Source organism: Nothoprocta perdicaria, unplaced genomic scaffold, assembly GCF_003342845.1.
Source record: "Nothoprocta perdicaria isolate Ctin4 unplaced genomic scaffold, notPer1 scaffold_29, whole genome shotgun sequence".
Taxonomy (NCBI): Eukaryota; Metazoa; Chordata; class Aves; order Tinamiformes; family Tinamidae; genus Nothoprocta; species Nothoprocta perdicaria.
The window spans coordinates 1,510,018-1,526,316 of NW_020455521.1; the positions used below are offsets into that span (position 1 = coordinate 1,510,018).

A 16,299-nucleotide genomic window follows, 5' to 3' on the forward strand; every position below is an offset into this window, starting at 1 on the left:
CAAGGCTGACTGCTGTAGTGGGGACAGGATAGACTGTGTGGCCTCTCAGGCAGTCTGGGAATCAGCCYGCAACTGTTTATTATGTGTTGTTGAAGCACTACTACAATCCCSTTAGATTTTTCTTTCTGTTCACTAAACCCATAATTGAATATGATTCCAATTTACTTGCAAATTAATAATGTCCTTTGTGGGCTTCCTTTAAAAAAAATTAACCCTCGTCTGTATTTTTCTCYACCCAAACTTTGGTATCTTCACTGCACCTTACTCTATGCCTGTGGTATCTAGCTTAAAATGCAGCTCTGTATCAAGGAAATGGAAAGAACCTAGAGCTACAGAATGCGGATTTTGTGCTTTTTTTTTTTTTTTTTTTAATCCCAGCAAAATCAGTGCTATTTGTTGTTGTTGTTTGTATTTTTTGTTTTAGTTTGCTAAGCAAGTAATGAGAGGTGACATGGCAAGTACAATAGGTGTAAGGATTGCTGTCTTGACATAATGGGTGCTTATGGAAGTGGGCTGCAATGCGCTTTGAGAAGGAAAACAAAGGCAGAGGAGAGAAGAGTGAATGTCAGTCAAAGTTAAAAAGAGAAGAGGAATGAATTTAAGTAGCAAAACAACACATCTCTTGTATTGCTTTGGAAAGATGTTTTTAATCATTTCACCTGCATAAATAAATTCAGCTGATTTTGTGCATCACATTAGTCTCAATTTCCTTGCTTTCCATTGCGCCCTGGCTATACATGTGCATCTAAAGCTAAGCTAAATCTGAAGTTTAGAGGGAATTGTTAGTGCAGTGAAGTTCTTCATGATGTTATTACTTGCATCATGTGAAGGAATTATGGCCCTTCATTTTGAGGGTGTATATTACAAATTAAACCTTCCATTTCATGCAGCTTGTGACTTACAACTTTCCTTTCCCTTGAAGTCTCAATCTTTTTCTGAAGTAATGTAATATGATGTTGAATCATGTCGATATTAAATATAATGTAATGTATTGTTTAAATACTTTTATTGCCTTATAACATAATACAAATTATATAAAAGTATGAAAAGTCAAATAAGGTTGCAGAAATAGGAGACTTGTGAATATTCAACTTTAAATAAATTGAAAACAAAACCTTTTGCTACAAAACTTTACATTCTTTACCAATCTAAATGATTTCAAAGTTTTATTTTTGTATTTGACATTCAGGTGTTTAGTCACTATGCAGCGAGGAACAATTAAATGCAGAAATAAAGCAATGAGCTAATGAGAAGTGTTCATCATGTTCATTAGATGCTAGTTTAACTAAGCAAAGAAATGTATTTCCTAAGCTTCTGAAAATTTGCTGACAACTGTTGCCAAAAGTGAAGTGTCAGGCGCCACTTGTACGGAGTTATCCATTACCTTTTAACGTGCAGTGAAATCAGTACTCAGTTGCCCAGAATTGTTGTAGGTATATCCATAACATCTCTAGAGGAAATCTTTTATCTACTGAATTTTCTACATGCTGTGCATTTCTCTGCCTAGGCTGACAACTGAACTCAGACAATTTTAGTAGTTTGAAGGAATATTCAAGCATAGGGTAGGCACTGGAAGAATTATGCATGTTTTCTGCACTGACATGTTTATGCCAACATGCTTATAGGTAGTTATTGAATTTGGAGGAGGCGTAGCGGAGAGATTTCTCTTTCTGCATGCATTGAATATATTTTTTGGCATTACAAAGTTTTAAAAAGTATTGATATCTAGTTACTTAGGCTTGTAAGATTTTATACTTCTATTTCTATAATATTGTATACATTAGATGAAATAATCCTAAAATATTGTTTTATTATAGGTATTCCTGAATTGTCAGTGATCCCCAATTTTCAYGTGTGCCTTCTGTTCTGTTACCTCTTTTTTGAGAAGTGTAAATTATACTGAAGTTCTAAGGACATAATTTTAATTGTTCTCCATGCATATGACACCTTATAGATATTAAGGGCCCCAAACCACTTTCTGAAATACTATCAAATTTTCAGAGCTCAGGCCGTCTTTTTAATTCAGAGATGAATTGCAACTTTCATTAAACATCCTTAACAAATGAAATTATGGAGTGCTTCAAAACTCCTACTGATAGTAGTATTTCAGTATCTTATTTTAACTTAGTACTTCTTTAACAAGATATTTTTATAAGACAAGGGTCTTGCAGAAGAACAAGTCAGATGCTTTTTGAATGCAGCAGGAATTAAGATAATAGATAACTAGCAAGATATTAAATATATGTATTTTAGTATATTGGAAATGTAAAGAAATTTCTCATGTTACTTCATTTGTGCCCATAAAATAAGCCTGATTGCTATTAATGTTGTGATAATGCTGCTGCTGGTGCTTTGTAGTTTTTGGCTTCTGTACAGACATTTTTCTGACCCACTTGTTTTTCCCATCTGTCACTTCTACTGTCAGCCATGGCGTCAATCACGCATAGACGCCAATGCTCAAACATATCCTGTTCTGCACTAATCCTGTCTCTCTGATCTGTGATCTTCTCTCTCATTTCATTTAATGGATTGCAGAGCTGTACATACACTGCTTAAAAAAATAAAAAATGCTGCTTYTATGTAAAAGTTTTAGTATGCATTGGCAAACATCCTGATACTTCTGAGAACTCTTTCCTGAATGGAATGAAAATGATTATCACTATGCCGCAATAGAAATGAAATGAGTGTCATAATGGTCTTCTATTTAATAGCGAGCAGTGCCAAAACATGAAAAAARTGTTTAACTTTGTATAATATTGCTTGTTTTATAGAAAATACAAAAAAACCTAAACATTGTATGAGTATATAAATATGTAATGCAATAAAGATACCAAGATGTTTGCTATCTGTATATCCATGCATAGATATTCAAGTAAGATGTATTGTAYAAGCTGTTATGCATTCAGATTGTACTCATTTAAATCATACTTGTTTCTTTAGTGTACAGTAACAAACAATCTAATTATAGATTCAGTTCTTCAAAGACACCTTTTCACATCACAAAAATAAGGGACCAAGCAGTTTCCAACCAGGACGTTGAGGAAATTTACTTTCCATTGTTATCACCTTCAGACCTACTTAATTTAGGAGGTTATTAGATATTTTTAATGAAGTATGTTATGAAATGTATTAAAGCAAGGGTAGTTTCTGAAGAAGCAGAAAGCTAGCTAGTGTTTTTGCAAAACTTAGAACCGTTCCAACCACTTCACTCAGGGGGGGGAAAAAAATATGGGGGCACACTGCTTCCCTTGGTACGGAACTGGTACGGGTTCAGTTGATCAGTAGCTGAACTGGGTCACAATGATCCTGAAARTCTTGATTCTGCAGGTAAATTATTGTACTGACACTTTCTTCTTCTATTTGAGAACTAGAGATTATTTTCTCTATATAAAAGCTCTATATAATGTGTGCATCTAAATATATCTACCAGAACAAAGAAAGCACAGAGGTACTTTTGAAAAGATGATTGTTATACARATATTAATCAATGAGATAATATTGTACACAACTCATCCAATTTTGGCTATTTACTTTGACCTTTCAAAGAGCAATTAGTGAAAAGCATGAAACTGTTCCATCTGAGATTTACAAAAAAATTAGTTTGCATAGAATTTGCAAATAAAATAAGTGTGTATAAGTAATGATGTTAGCTTACCTAACTATACCTGAAAGAATAATATTCAAGTTTTTGCAAACTGCTCTTGATAATCTGGACTTTGAATGCCTTTAACATACAAAGCTAAATTGGACAGTATTGATGGCGGCATTTTAATTACAACCCACATTTTTCATCCTGTTTGATACTTTTCTTTTTATAATCACCTTAATAAGGTGATACAAAATCATTGGTGACTCRGATAAGCTCAAACAGATGAGTTTCAAAAATGTAATTCTTTATTGTTATGAACACATTGTCAGGCTTTTCTGATATCATTAACAAACATCTGTTCCTTTTATGATCTTAAGCTACCAGAAATGAAGAACATACCATATGGGCATCACTTGCATATCTTGCATTTGTCTTCTTAAAAAGACAATATGCTTGCACAATGTCTCTGGCCTTGCTTAGAATTCCACATTGTCCTYGTGTGTGTGTTGCTTTCTTTTTTCCCCACCCTCCACTCCCCTATACCTGAGTAAAAGAAAACAAGTGAGTGATTTTCTTAACAAGTTAGTACTTAAAAATGAAATAATCTGAGACAGAATCAATAAGGCCTTAAGGCCTTAGTTTAGTAAATGTATTTATTATTTTTAGGTGATGAATTAGGRTGTTTTTGAATGCCAGTGGGTGAGCAAGTATGTCTTGCAGTTTGTTTCTCTCATTCCTTTAGATACGGAACCAAGTTGTATATGATTGATGTAGTTATATTGCATGAGTCCTATGTCACACTAAAACAATTAGCAAGTATGAAAACATTAGTACTGTCCCATTGATGTGGTAGTTGCAGAATGTTACAGGGTTAAATTTTGCTTGTGCAAGGACTGCAGATTTTAGGAAACAGAAAATACTTTAAATTATCTCCAGAAAATATCTTGAAGGATGGTGGGGAGATGACAAACAATGCATATTGTCTTGAAGATCTCTAGAGAGAGATCTGCTGATAATAAAGTTTGTATATAATAGATAAAACGTGAAGACAAGTAGTATTCCCTCTATGTTTTATTGCATTTCTAATAGAAAGAAATCCATACAAGTTTTATCTGACTTAGTAGCAGCTTTACGAATTAGYACAGAACAATTTCTTGGTGGCAGAGAAATGGCAGTTTACTTCTCCCTTATTCTTGCCCTACAATGTAGTACTTATGTCATTCAAGAAGTTGGAGGGGACAAAGTCATCTCTATCAAAGATTTAGGAAAACACTCCTTAGCAAGATGATCTAGCTGGCCTAAMAGATCTAAAAGATTCAATGATTACTTTTGTGTTTTGCAGCACTGTGGTAAAGCAATAGAGGTAACCCAAGATATTTGTATCCTTGTCTGTCTTGTTCGATCCCTCTCCATCCATGTCCTTCAAAAAATGTAGGTTATGTTCCATTAAACTGTTAAATCTTTGAAAGCAGACATTTTTGAATTACAGTAGGGAGAGCATGCTCTATGCTATTCATGAAGTTTCTCTCTATAGTGCATGAGAACTTCATTTGAACAGATTCAAAAGATGAGAGRTTCAATTCTAGGAGGGGGAAGAAAGGGGCCTGAATGCTTACTGAAACATTCATTCCTGTTAATACTCTACTCTAGAAGTTGCTCAAAGGATCAATATAGCATTTTTTACTTATTTAAATTTTATATTCAAAAGTTTGACTACCACTTYATATGTTTACTTTTCTGTGTACATTTTGTTTAGAAGTTTGCATATAAAACTATCTTCTCTTTAATTTGAACACTGTTACAAGTATTTCAGAGAGCTTCTGGTGCTATTTTGGCACTTGTATTTCTGGTWGTAGGATGGTAAGAACTCTTTCTCTAAGGCAGATTATTCCATTATTACTAGAGGTTGTTTAAATTTCTGTTCACAATTTCGTAATCACGTATTCTAACATTTTCTGAGTTTAGCACTAGGCTGGCTTCACTTTAAAGAAGCAACATTCTGAAATATGTGAATTTTCAATCACATGAGCTTTATTACTTTTTTGTTTTTCCCCTTCCTTTAAAAAAAAAAAAAAAAAAAAAATCAGATGCCTCATGAAGTGGTTTGAAGTGTCTCTTGAGACCTGGGCTAGGCTCACCGAGAGAATCCAATGCAAAGAGCAAGTAGACTTTTATTTGATAGAATTTATAATGTAAGCATTAGTGCACCGTTTGCAGACTGTGCATGTCACATTTCTCATAAGTAGCAAGCAGTGCAATCAAATCAATAACAACAAAACACTAAGACGGCAAAATGGGTCATTGCATGTCAACAGATGTAAAGCTTAGAGCTTTGGTGGCTTTAATGCGTTTAGTTGCACTGGTTTAAATTATTACTACCCACATCTTCTGTATCCTCTGCTCCTTTGTAGAAGGCTTCTCTTCTTGTARAGAAGAACAGAAATAGGATTTTTARCCCCTCCATCGGGGTGTAGTTTGGTGTGTGGGCAAGTTATTTTATAGTATGTGTGATGTAAATCTCAATTTTTATGACTAAAAGTAAGAAATACATAACGAGAGGGGAAAAAAACCCTTTATCTCAAGTTGCTGAATGCTGAGAAAGATACTTTGAAGTATTCTTCATAGACAGGATTTCCAAAAAGAACAATATTTGTAAGAGGTATGCTGTTCTGCTAAGAACTATTACTTTAACTGTAAAACAGTAAACAATATAATAGTTAATTTTAATGTTGGAAAGGGAAACAATATTTCATTCTTTATGCTTTTATTCTGTATAATGTAACTCTTGATAAGAAAATTTCAATATAATATTTAAAATAATCTGCTATAGTATCTTGCAACTGAAAGAGAAGGCAACTGTGACMTTTATACCACTAGAATGATGTATATAGAGATGCTTTTTAAAATCCGCCGGGATCTTTAAAAGCATTACAAATATGCTGTCTCTTTTTGATAAAGATTTAAGTAATAATATGGACAATGAGGTTGTATATATGTGAGTATGAGAGGAGTAATGCAGCATGTGAAGAAGGTTCTAAAAGCAGTTCTAAAAGAAAATGTGAAGTCCAAGCAGAGCATGAAATGTCCAAAAGCTGCAGATCACATGTACTGCTATTTCAGAAATAGATTGTATTCAGTCTACACTGCACAATAAATACCTGTAAATAGATGTCTCTTTAATTTAAGTAGCATGCTACTGGTTTTAACTGTACACTTATAACAATAAAGTTTAATAGCAATCAGCTACCATATGGCTTGCAGATAGTATTTCTGTGCTTTTTATAGTCTATAAAACAATTCTTTTAAGAACACTTGGGCGAAAAAGCAACAGATTTATGTTACACAGGAGCAATTTCCCTACCCATGTCAGATATTCACAATGAAAGCAGAATGGAATTGTATTTTAGAGTGCTATTAATTATATATTGGGAATATACTATTTTCTTATATTTCTTGCATGCAATTTAAAGGACAATGAAAACTTACATAACCTTGAAATATAGTTCTAATGAATATGATTTTTTCATGTCTACTCCATAACTGTAACACTGTATGTTACTCAGATGCCAGTTGAAACAACTATAGTATTCATTTTTTGCTTTCCACCTTGCTTAGCAAGAGTTGATGCATTTCATGATCCTTGGAGGTCATGTTCTAGTTTACTCCAAATACACTCTTTTGCTACTGTTTTAGACACTAGAACACGATTAATAGTGTCAGATCCTGTTAACGTTTACATCATAACTGGGAGCAGATATTAAAGTGAAGTGCAAATTAAAGGCTGCTAAAATGCCTGCCACTAACAATTATGGTGGGGCAGTATTAAATTTCTCATTTGTTCCCAAAGGTCAGATTAATAAAGCTGCATGGCACATTATCATAAAGGGTGGACCCAGCTGTCTGTTTTGATTATGCTTAAAAGCCTAATGTTTCTAAGGAGACTTTGCAAGGAATGAATGCATCTATTTTAACTAGCAATTTTAACCAGCAATTTAAATGTAGGTAATTATTAAACCCTTTTCTCAAAAGATCCCAACCAGAGGTTGTTGTCGATCAAATGTCTGTCTGCTTTTCAACTTCAAGTAGATTTCTCTTCCAAAATCCTTTTAATCTTCAATGCTTAARTTTTCAATAGTTCAAGTACCTGAAAATCTGTCCCATTAGTTATATCTGTTGTAAACTAAACTTCATTTAAAACTTAAAGGCCTAACCAAACAAATTCATTCAACATTTTAAAATTATTTGGTTTGTTTCCTCAGTTCCTTGAGGTTTGTTTCCTTTCCTCATTTTCTTGATTCAGAAGTATTTTCAATAAATTAAAGTGTTCTTTTCCCAGAAAAGAAACAGCAATAGCTTCTCATTATTTTTTTTCTCTCTACATAGCTTAAACATAGGATAAAAAGCCTTTAACTCTCATTGTGAAGAACTTGAGTGGAAAAGTGTTTTACATGCAAAGTACCTGTATAAATACATGTATATGYGTAATAATACCGTTACTATGCTAATAACCTATAAACAGGACAAATGTCATGGGTGTCACAGATGAACGCAACTGTTAATGTTACAGGTATGTTCCTCATTCAGTACTTGAAACATCTCTGGTGATTTAAATTCAGAGAAAGCAACTCATACTGCCAAGTGGACACCAATTTTTTTCCCTGGAAAATTTACCCTGGAGCTGACCTCCATCTACTCGCACAGAAATAATTTAACTATGAAGCAACACTAATAGGCTTTAAATGAGACAGTTTTTTCAGTCTTATCCCATATTTTYTGGACTGTACAGATGTTGGTTCACCATAGTTATTCCATGCCCTGGAAGTGATTATTTAAAGTGTTAATTCAATCAAAGCARTATATAAATAGTTTATAGTTTAAACTTGAATTCTCTGCAGTCAAATGAAACATCAGGTTTATGCTGCAGGTACTTAAGCAATTAGTAGAAAAAGATGGAACACCTATTTGCTTATGCAGTTTCTTTCGTAAGAATGAATATTTCCATCCTTTGCTCCTAATCAGTAAAATTCTGGGTATTTCTGCAAATATTTCTTTCACTTTTCAATTGAGTAACCCTAATTGGAATTTAATCCCAAGGGGAGGGGGGGAAGAGTATGATTGAAAAATCCATAGAAATKATCAAATAACAATCTCTGCTTTCTGTGAAGAAAAATAGAACTCTACTGTAAAGTTTGCATSGTTTTGACTTTGGGCTGCTTCTATTTTCAATTAATGGTCCTGTTGCAAAACTAAATTTTGTGATAAAATGGGGAAAATRTTTTTGTTGCAGAGAAATATTTCCACATACTCAACAGATTTACATTTACAAGGTTATATTGAAAATGAGATTAAATTTGTTAGTATCCTCAAGGAACTAGAAAAAATGCATCAAGGTTTTAATATTGAAATAGAAGAAGAGTAAAGATGAGGCATATTGATCAATTGCCTGATGATATAAGTGAAAAGAATGATAGCATAGAAAAAAAAATGTGATCATATCAGTATCAAGGAAGGTATTTCCTGCAAAGAAAGGGAAACAATGAAAAGTATTGGGAAAAGTTTGCCTCTAGAAAACTGTAACAGTCAAGAATGAGGTTTACTAAGTTTTGTTCCTCTCGGACAAAGGAGAACTACTTTGTTGTGGACTATTGTGATGTCAGCAACAAATTTTCATTGTATTTGGCCCTGCACAACTGTAAGAGGGGTAATTTTGCTGTTTAGGTGGAAAATTATCAAAACATGTTTATTAGCAATTCCATCCTGGGACAAGATACAATAGGACAGATTTTTGTCTGTATGTCCCTTAGGACTGTCTTGCACTGCGTTTGGTTAACAGGTAAATCCGTGACCAAAAATTGAGTGCTCTTTGGATAAATATTCTAAGTGATCCTTTGACACAAATAATTGCACATCTAACTACCATTGCATAAGCTAAGTTCTCTGTATCCAAAAGCAAGGTGGTAGTGTAGGATGCTTTCTTCTCATGYTTATTGAACTTTGTAGAATGCAGAATTTGTTTGCCTATGCTTTGCACTAGTTATAAATTTTGTTTTTTCTAGCTTGTGGCTTTCTGTCTAGACTTAGTATAAGAATAGCCTTAGATCACTATGCTGGCAGGGCATCAATGCAGAAGCTCCCAATAATAGGATTCAAATTGCTCTCAGTTCAAAATATACACAAACAAAACAGATACAATTGTGAATACTGGCCCACTGGCAATAATTAGTCAAATCTTGATGTCTTCGTACTCTTTAAGTCTTGCTGCTTGAATAGAAACTAAAGAAAACATAGCYGTTCTATTAATATTCTGAGATTTATTTATTTTTGAATAATAAAGTAAGCATTTTTCTTAGCTGTATTAAATGCTGCATAGAACTGATTAAATAAAGGCTCTCAGGAAGCAGGGGAGAATAAAGAGTTTTTAGCAAATAGAAAGGCATACCAAAATCCCGTTTGTAGCATATATGCCACAGAGGTTCTAATTACTACACATTGATTTGTCCTCATGAAATGTACAAGCTGTTTTTTCTTCTCTCTTAGCTTTAAAGATAATTGCTCACTAAAAATGCACTACAAATGGGGGGTAAAAACCAATAATGTAATATTCAGCTATCATAATTTCTATGCCCAGAGGATCATTTATGCAGCTTGTACTCTGATCTAATTAGCAGTATTCTCACCTTCTTTCCTCTAGAAATACTGAAAAATCTTGTTGCTATTTATAATTGTCATTGTCATCTCAAAAGCAGTAGGCCATTACASTAATGATTAACAAAATAAAATTGGCAAAACTTGCACACTACAATAAAACTTAGGTAGGATATGTATACATTGCTTAAAGAGATTATTTGTAGGGTTGTTCAACATGCTCATAGATAAATGTGTATGAATAAACATAAGTGTGTGTATATGTGTGTGTGTATATATATATACATACACTGACATATGCATACCTAAAATATTAGGGCTAAGTCATAAAATTTATATTTTTTATTTTTCTGTGTTTTTATTGCTGGTGTTTGCAAATTGAGCAGGAAATGGATCATGTGGRGTGTGGACTTAGATTTCCATTTGTGCATAATGAATAGTGGAACAGTTACTAGACATTGTAGCACTTCCATCATCAAATGCTGCTTAGTCATAATCTTTATTACAACTTGATAAATGTAATTTATAATGTTGACATTAATTGCTCCAATTTAGATTTTTTTTTTGTACATCATTGAAACATTTCTCTTTTTAACATCTCAGTATCAAAACCKCTAAAACAAAAGATTTAATATGCTCTACACTTCTTTAAATGTCTGTCTAATGAAATCATGATCCCACTGCACAGGTTCTTGCTATTTTTCACTGAAGTTTGAGAGGTTTAGTTCTGATGTTGGGATAAGAGGCTTACATGAGATCCCTAGAAAGGTCGGAGCAACTGTTTAAGTGCTATGCTTTAGTATAAGAGCAGCAAGTGGAAGCAAGTCCACTTTTGTTTTCTCTAGTGAAAATTCACAGAAAGCTTGAAAATGATGCTGAGTGYAGAAATTTGAATACAGGGTAAAGATTGCTTAAAAACATATTGGTCTGGATGCTGGTGTTTGGATAGATCATTTTGCTTAGAGCTAGTCAACACATAGCCTGTTGATTCTTAAAAAAGGACTCTTGGTCTTAAAAAGACACGCCTTCTAGGAATATACACTTTCTAAAATAGTTTATAYCATCTTGTAAACTTTACCAACAAAGAATTAATGTGACTATATAAAATGATATGTTATATGAAGGTAAATTTTATTAGAGTTCTGTAACATACATCTAGTCTTTTTTGATTTACAATGACATATAAATATATTGTTCATTTTGTTTTACCTGTGTACATCCAATACACAATATAGTAGTTACAACAAAATGTACACTTGCTATATGGATCACAGCATGCAAAGCTTTTATTTATTTAACCAAGARCACAGGTAGTGAAGCTGATTGCCCAGAAAGGTTGTGAACTTTCCAGTCTTGGAGATTTTCAAGGCCCAACTGTGGTCTGCTGTCTTGAGCAGCCTGGGCTGACCTCAAACCTGACCCTGCTTTGAGCAGAAGTTTAAACTGGAGACCTCATGTGGTCCTTTCAAGTCTGAATTGCTTATGATTCCATGATTCTTTTTTCGGTGACTCTTTAACTTTGTGTGAAAGCGTGGTTAGCTTTTCTGGGTGCCCTCTAAATCTTAATGAAGTAAAAAAAAAAAAAAAAAAATCTTTCAATACTACTCAACAAGACTTTTATTTGTTGCCCCCACCTCCCCAGTTCTGTTTTCTTAAGCTTTGCTAGTCTGGAAAAAAAGTCGGCATGAATTTTAAGTAAACAGTAAATATGTTTGACGATTTCAAGTTCAGTTAGTGACTGCTACTGTGTGTGTGTGTGGAATAACTATATTGGAACTCTTTTAAGAGCTCTGCAGTAGAAGTTGAAATACTGTCTTATAAAATATTTTTCACTGTAAAAGAAAATCTTTATTGCTGAAACATGGGACATGTTTCTGTTGAGGGAAGTTGACAGAGGAAAAGGTCATAACGTGTCATTGGGACTTTATACCATGCCTTCACTACAGACCATAAATATGGGCATGTTGCTGCTTCAGACGACTCTTAGATGACTTCAGTTATTTTCTGATCCTCTTGGTTTTTTTACATCATCTTCTCTGTATAGGGATCCACTGCACTGGAACAATTCTAAATACTTCAGGTGAAAATTACTTCTTCTTATTTTTTTTTCTTATTACTTCTACTTATTTTTGGCTAATGGAGTAGTTAATAATAAAAGCTATAATAGTCTTTAATCAAAAATCTATGAAACACATTTGGAAGAAGTTTCAAACTGTAACTGTACAAATCTGTTTTGTATTTCCTGGTTGTAGTCCGGACAAAAATGTGTGGGGGAAAAAATCTTCCTAGACAGAAACAAAATCCCAAGAAAAATTATAAATGTGTTTTAAATACATATTTTAAGCAGCATTTTGAAGGTTTCCTGAAACTTACTGCAGGTGTAATAGAATAGCAGGAAGTCCTGGGTCCTTTCCCATCTATTTGCTTGACCTCCAATTTGAAGTGTTGGATTAGACAAGATTGGGAACTTTAAAGTAAATGAGTTCTAGATCAAAACATATTAAGTATTCAGTACAATAGACCTTGGGGGTTTAAGTTTGAGGTTTTATTTTGTAAAAGTCACTGAAAAAGTGTCTATTTATATCACTGTACGCACTCAGTTTTGATCAATGCTTTTCAAAACATTAACACTTTCATGAGCCTGGATATTCTACCATAGTTTCTAGACATACTGATCTCTGTACATGCTGGTGTCTGATATRTTACTATCCTTTCTCCTTGCTTATTATGAGAACAGAATATTTTCATATGCAGTCTTACATACGAGTAATGTATAATAAGCCATCAACTAGAAACTGCATTTCTTCCTTTCCTGGCCTCTCTAGAGGCATTATGAGACATGAAGCCTGTTTACCTTCTTTCAAATCTTTTTGTACTGACAGGAACTGCCCTTTTCCATGTATTTTCCTCTTCCCRTTGTGGCAATTGCTTAAAGGTTAGGGGAATCATAAATGCAAGTAAGCTACACGCTAGCCTTACAGAGCATGAAGGTCAGGACTGTTTCCCGCAGTGGGATTAGTGTGTCCCATCAGACAGTTTAGCAATCTGATCTAGTTGCTATCAGAAAAGTCAATATTTGCATTCTGTTGAATATGCATGCCCACCAGTGTTTGGAAAAAGGGCTACTTGGTGTCTGCACTTGTCTGATTATCTTGTTTGCATTCACAAGATACTATCTGCAAATCCTCTAATGATTCAAAGACAACAGTGTATGGAGTTATTTCATTATTAGGATTAATTCTTTGCTATTCTAAATTAAACAGGCTTAGAATTTTATGTTCTTTAATTTCAGCTAGGGCACTGGAAGGACAACTCAGAAAAACATGGAAGAACACTATTTTATTCATAGAATGTTAAGTGGACACGGAGAAGCTATTTTTCTAGTTCATGGTATGTTAGCATATTGATTTACTAATGGCACTTAAATCACACTGGTTACAGAGAAATATTAGCTTATTTGCACGTATTAGTGCAACAGAAATTTCTAATTTTTAAATGGTWTAATAATTGCCTAATCAATATACTGGTAATGAAAAGAAAATTGAAAACGGGGRATTTTCAACCCATATTCAGTCATGTTTTACAGGCTATAGATATAAAAATGGTTTTATATTGACAGAATCCTACATACACATAGAAAATCAGGTTGATTTAAAATCAAACAATGGCMTTCTACAGCTGTGCAGGATTTAGATTGCAGATGGGGCCTTAAGTCAGACACCATCATTCAAAAGGGAATTTTCTGAGTAAAGTGAATTATCTACCCTTGCAGTAAGTGCCTGTTGTTAACTTATCTTTCATTTAGACACCTTCTAGCAGATGTTTGTAAAACAGGGGAGAGAGGAAAAAAAAAAAAAAAAAAAGGCACTTTTCTGGAAATCTATGGAAGTCCCAGACTGTGGCCATCCCCAGAGTTTTCCTTTATAACTTGCACAATAATGGCTAGAGATTAGTCATTTAGAAGTTTGCAGCTCTGTTAATCCTGCTTCAGTTTGCAAACGTGCTCTTGCTTTTCCAATGCCAGTGATGTAGACCAACACACGATACTGTGTGTTACTTGCCAGTAGCACAATTTCTGCCTGTAATCTTTGATTCTTTTGAAGCAGAAGGGATGGGCCATGATTAGCACAAAATTAGAGGCCACTGAAATCCTGCYACTTGCCAGCAAAGGATGGCAAGAAGGTGTTTTGCCATTTTCTTTTCAAATGAATAAGTGCCTGGCAAGTAACATTTCAGCCAAGCAATTTGATCTTGCTCCTGTCGTCCAAGATAGCATCTGTAGCAGATGGAACAGAGCAACCAGGGAAGTTAGTTGTTTCCACATGCTAAGAGGAGACCTGGGCCTTCTAACATAGTGCCCTCTGTAAGAGAGAGAACACTGCAATACCAGTGAGCAGTGCCTTGATTTGTTCGTGGTCTTTTCTTGGTCATATGGTAGTGATTGTGCAGGTCATGTCATGCATAGGAGAAAAGAAAAATCCAAACCAACCAACTCGTACCACAGTCTCATAGCTATCTTAAATGTTTCAGAAGTTGAAATTGCGATATTAATTTGGTAAATATGGGAAAATCTGCTAAGCAGATATACAAGGGCAATTGTTGATAGAACTCAGTGTTCAGGAGATCCTAGAGCTTAAAAGTGCTGATCTGTACTTGCAGTATCTCTATATCCTCAGGTACTAAGGTTCATCTGCTCAGAAGAGCTCCATGAGACAGGGTGTGACTTTCAGGATGTGAAACTTAAATCCATGCTAAATTAAATGAGATAGAAGAACACTGATGAAATGCCTGAAAGGTGGACACCTCCCTCAAGTCTGTGGGTCTGCCGAATCTTCCCACCTACATGCATGATCAAGTGATATGTATGTCATTAAAATGCCCATATTCACATATGGATTTCTGAAACTTGACTATGTCATTTGTAAAATTGAAACTGAAAGCCTACTTCAGAATGGAAAAAAAWTTTTGAGAACACTTTACATATATAGAGTTCTTAAGTTCAATTCTGAAAGACTCATGCTCTAATGCGCTATTTTCCTTATTGTTRTTATTTTCTTACTACTAAGTATTTCATTGTTTCTCCCCTTTTGTTTTTCCAAACATTTTACTGAGAAAAATAATGGGGCAATGTCTATTGCTCCTTCCCTGCCTCCCTCCCCATCCCTTTTTTTGACATTGCATTTTTCTGGATCTAGAATGAATGTCATCCATTAAAGAATGTCAAACTGACTTTTTGGATGTTGGTCCAAAATGTTTGGCTAGCTCTATACTCAATAAATAAGCACCAAATGATAAATAATGGAGTAGTTCATTTTCTTCTGCTAAATAATGAAACTCAGATAATGAAAAAAGAAACCATTCCATTTTATGTTATCTGAAAAAATGATAGCTACTTTATGGTTTTTACATTATTCAGATAACAGAAAATGCACAATATGTTTGGATTTGATTTAATTCTTCCCTTCAGCCACACAACCACAAGACCACAGTAGCAGAATATGTATCATTGCTCACTTTGAAACACATAAATATTGTGTTTAACTTGATCTGACTAGTCCCTTTAAAATTGCACTGATACAGTTTTCCTATAGATAAGGCTTATGTGGAATTGACCTGCTGATGTTGCGTCCTCATGATTATTATAAGCTTGATCCATTTGTATGTGAAGTTTAAATTATATCAAAGCTCATGGTGAGGGTGACTGGTAGCCTTCAAGGATGAAGGACCTTATGTTCCAGTGTTGACCCAAGASAGTAGCTTTCGGTAAATATTTAGGACTCATTAGTTCCTGGCAGACTGTCTAATTCAGGGGCAGTATTGGGGCAGAGTGCCAGCAATACTGGAAATACAGGAAAAGACTAAATCGCTAGTTCCAAMGATGATTATAGGTCTGGTGTGTTCATGTAGTAATAGTAATTACTAAGGAAGATCCTCAAAGGTGTGTAATAACTTATTTCATGGTACTAAAACTTTATTTGCTATTCATATTTTTAACAAGAGAACTGTAGTTGAGAGGCAGTACGCTATTTCCTACTTTTCCAGTAAAAATCAATGTCTACAAAAGC

General features: G+C 34.2%; 1 protein-coding gene across 1 annotated transcript in view; it reads left to right on the top strand.

The window, feature by feature from the left end:
- FSTL5 (follistatin like 5) overlaps positions 1 to 16,299 on the top strand; it is a 245,155-nt gene that overhangs the window by 41,295 nt on the left and 187,561 nt on the right. The gene's annotated exons all lie outside the window — the stretch shown is intronic.